The 4,180-nt window shown below is 35.4% G+C and overlaps 1 pseudogene; it reads right to left on the bottom strand.

The window, feature by feature from the left end:
* Positions 1–2,298: 2,298 nt before the first annotated feature.
* On the bottom strand, positions 2,299–4,180 carry LOC107715748 (corticosteroid-binding globulin-like; annotated as a pseudogene).

Here is a 4,180-nt window from a genome sequence, read left to right as displayed (position 1 = left end):
CAAATTCGTCTGTGACTGTATTTTTTAAGATACCAATGGTGATTTTAATATTTTACATGAAGATATTAAGATATTATAATTACTGTAAAATGTTTATTGTGAAAAGCGTTATAAAACTTTAAGAAAATATCAAATAAAATAAAATAAAATAAATATAAAAGTCAGTTTGACCTTCTCCAAACCTGACATTGTAAGTTCTTGCTATTTAATATTTTGAGTTATTATTTTTAATATTTTAATACTGAAATAATGGCCTATTAAATAAACAATGACTTCATTTGATATTTTACGTAATTTCAACTTTTTACTTTATATAGTTAAATCAATCTTCATAATACAATTTTAAAACAGGGATTTTTTTTTACATTGTAGTTTTACAGTATAGCTGCTTTTATGACCATTAGTCAAAAAATAAAATAAAATAAAAATAAAATAAAGTTAAATTAAATTAAATTAAATTAACAACTATAACTGGACAGTATCACTATAGAAAGATTTTTGTTTAGGCTTCTTTGCTATTTATAACTAATAGCACAAACAGAATCAGTTTGTTTTATACTTATATTTTTCATTCCTGTTCTGTTTGGAATACCATTTATTATTAAATGATTATTTGTGGAATAAGTGGAACTAAAATACATATTTTATTGTGTTTATAATGTTTTGTTTACCAATATTTTACATTATTTCTGAACATTATAGTAAAAGGTGATTCATATGTTTTCTCTCAACAATGCAATATTGACCCAGTGCACATTATAGTAAGATGCAACTTATTAAAAAACAGTACATACTATGTATCTAATATGTACTTTGTTTTGTTTCGTACTGTGGATTGTGCGATAGGCACTCCCTCCGTTTCCTCGGAGAAAACGCCCCCTGACCGAACACCACGAACAAGATGCCTGACAGAAACAAATGCTGCAGCTGAAGAACTTCACAGTTGTGGAGCCACACAACCAGGAAGACGCTGTGCAATGGAAAGGAAACTTATTTATAGAATTAATTGTTTGAACATATCTTGCCTGCAAACACTAGTCATATTTAGAACGGATGTGGAAGTTGATGGACCTTGAGGAGCAACGTAAATTATACGATTAGCATATTTTATGGTTTCTTCTACCAAATTCGTCTGTGACTGTATTTTTTAAAATACCAATGGTGATTTTAATATTTTTTTATAATTGTGCTCACAAAAATAACCCTAAATGATATTATGTAGCCTCTGTATAATCAGAACGGTCCTACTATGCATGATAGTCAGTGTGCATTTCTGGTTAGAACAAAAACACATATGAAATTGAATTTTTTTTAACAAACCCAGCAAAAACAAAAAGGTCTGATTTGCATTGTAACACATTGTATATAGCTGCTATTGTGTACAGGCCAGGATTCTCCGATCTATGTGCGATAACCTCTATGCTAGATCACTAACGGTGACGTGATATAGTTTGATTCTGGAGCATGTGTCGCCCGCTGCAGTTTCTCAGGAAATCTGCCAACAGTAGCCAGTTTCTGTGCAGCATTTTCTGTAATTCCTGCAGGGGAGCTGTTCAGGTTCCTCTGGACCTTATTCCTTTGAATCTTCTAGTCAAAAACTGTGGCAGTGTCATCATTCTTTCGATGTTGCATTGAGGCAAAGCAAAGTCCTTAAAATTAGAAATGTGCCTCCTTTAACATCCTCTAATTGTTTTGTTAGACAGTCATTGTGGGGATGTTAACTCTGATATGACCTACACTTTTCAAAATAAGTCAGTTGAGCCCAATAAACCTTTTTCAGCTACTGAGATTGCCTGACATGCATGTAAAGATGGAATATATAAAGAGGAAATAAATATTTATATCGGCTCAAATAATAGTGTCCTGTTTTCATTGATCATAAACCTACCTGGTGTTTTGTGTGAAGACATTTACAGACAAACAACATGAGACGCTTACATGAGAAACATAAAAATGAGCCTTTTCCTAAGTATTTCCTAAGTATAAGGAAGTTCAGCCTGTAGAGACTGACACGAGACTTTATTAAATGATTTAATAACACATGCTGACTATGCGTTTGTGGGCAGTAACGTGCTAAAATGTTTAAAGCAATAGCTGTACTTGTTACAACACTCCGTCATCATTTGTACAAAATCTTGGCAACTTAATGTCAGTTACAGTATGAGTATATAGTATAAAGGTTGTTGTCATTTATCGGGTCGACAATAACAATCATGAATGGGCGATCAGATCTTTAAACTGGTAGTTTTCTCCTGGAGAAATCTATCCTAGAGTCTGGTCTTTCTATTCCCTCCTCATCTACATCAAAAGCGGCTTGATGTTTAACCTGAAAGAAAATCACAGAGTCCATTTCAAATCAAAGTGAATGTATATAGAATATGCTCTATGAATTTCACATTAATTTTCACAGAATTTTCATTTTTGGGTGAACTATCCCTTTAAGAAGTCACTTTTTATTTTAATTAGTAAAGTTTATTTCTTTACCTGTAACATGAACATCTTCTGAAATTCCTGTGAAGTTTTTATATTAAAAACAAACAAGCAAGCCCTGCCCAGATTTAAAAAGTAACTCAAAAGTAACGTAACGCATTACTTTCCATAAAAAGTAACTAAGTAACGTAATTAGTTACTCTTTTAGGGAGTAACGCAATATTGTAATGCATTTCTTTTAAAAGTAACTTTCCCCAACACTGTTCCTCCACCTTTCTATATCTCGTCGATTAATAACTTTTTCCAGCTTAGTGACTGAATTAACTGGGAGTGCTAGAAATAAGGAGTAGGAGTTGTTGTAGTCCAGAGAAAGGACTTCAGTGGAGATTAGCGTCATTAAGGATTTTGATGTAATCTTTTTGATTCATCATTTGAACTGGAACTGTGGTTTCAGCATCTACGTGGAATTCAGCCTCATGAGTAAATTTTGGGTCCAACGGCATAGTCCACTTTCCTGGAGAAAAAAATAAGAGTGGAGTTATTGACATTTGAAACCTGAAGAACAGAATGGCATTACTAGTACAGTTTGTGACTATAATGTGTACAGTTTGTTTACCTTTAAAATATATGTAAATAAGAAGGATCATGGTATTAGCATCCAGATATTCAACAACTTTATCTATTTTCTCATGTGTTTTTTCCCTGACATATGTGTTAATCTTGTCTAAAGTTGCAAAGAGGTGGAAATCCACAGGAAAGCCTTCTGGGAGTTTAAACTGCTTCATCTTCTCAGGGAACTCAGGAAGTGGTTTTGATTTGTTGCATACATAAAGAGCACTATGTACATCCATCTATGTCCACCCTTCTTTGGCTGATTTCTTCAGGAAAGTCTTTTGCACTTCAGTGTTGAAGACCGAGCTGTCATGACCGATGTCCATTGAGAAGCTGCTCTTTGGTTTCACCACCAGCTCCTATAAGACAATGCAGAAAAGGACCATGGACACACTCAGCGGAGAGAAAAAGATATTCTTGGACTGATATTCGGGCGTTGAGATAAGACTCCTGGAAAGCGAAATCATTTTTTCTCCATAACATTACTGTGAGTGTCAAAAGTTGGTAAAGAACCATCATCTCCGAGGACGATTGGGTGAACTATTACCAAAGCACAAGTAGTGTTGTCAAAAGACCCGGTATTTCGGTACCAAGTCGGTACTAAAAAAATGAAAACGTTACGGTACCAGGTTTTTTTTTAAGTACCGGTGGTACCGAGTACCCGGTCAACCCGGTTCTTGATGCGCTATCCAAAAGCTATCCTCTTCCAGTGTTGCCAAGTCCGCAGTTTTCCCGCGGAATTGGGCTGCTTTAACACTGTTGCCGCTCCACGGGTTGTTTTTCATGTCCGCGGGTTGAAAAACGACCCCATTAACGTGATATTTAGCCCCTGGAATGCGAATTTTACCAGGGGAACCACGCCAAAAAACTTGTATTTTATCCCCCAGAATGCAATTTTTATCGGGGGACCCCCCTCGAAAGATTGGGCTAGTTTTGAGCAGCAATTGGGCGGGTTTTGTTGTGAAAACCTGGCAACCTTCTTCTTAAAAGCAGTGGCGACCTCAAGAGGAAACGCATCAAACTAACAAAACGTCCATCAGATTGGAGTTCATAAGGGTGTTTACTTTGCAAGCAGACCATCTGACTGTTTGCTCCACTGAGATTTCGGATCCACACATCTCCACGAGTATATCGACAT

Source organism: Sinocyclocheilus rhinocerous, unplaced genomic scaffold, assembly GCF_001515625.1.
Source record: "Sinocyclocheilus rhinocerous isolate Xijiao unplaced genomic scaffold, SAMN03320098_v1.1 scaffold3194, whole genome shotgun sequence".
Taxonomy (NCBI): domain Eukaryota; kingdom Metazoa; phylum Chordata; class Actinopteri; order Cypriniformes; family Cyprinidae; genus Sinocyclocheilus; species Sinocyclocheilus rhinocerous.
Note: the sequence above shows the minus strand (reverse complement) of the source record. Positions and strands in the feature narration are given on the sequence as shown.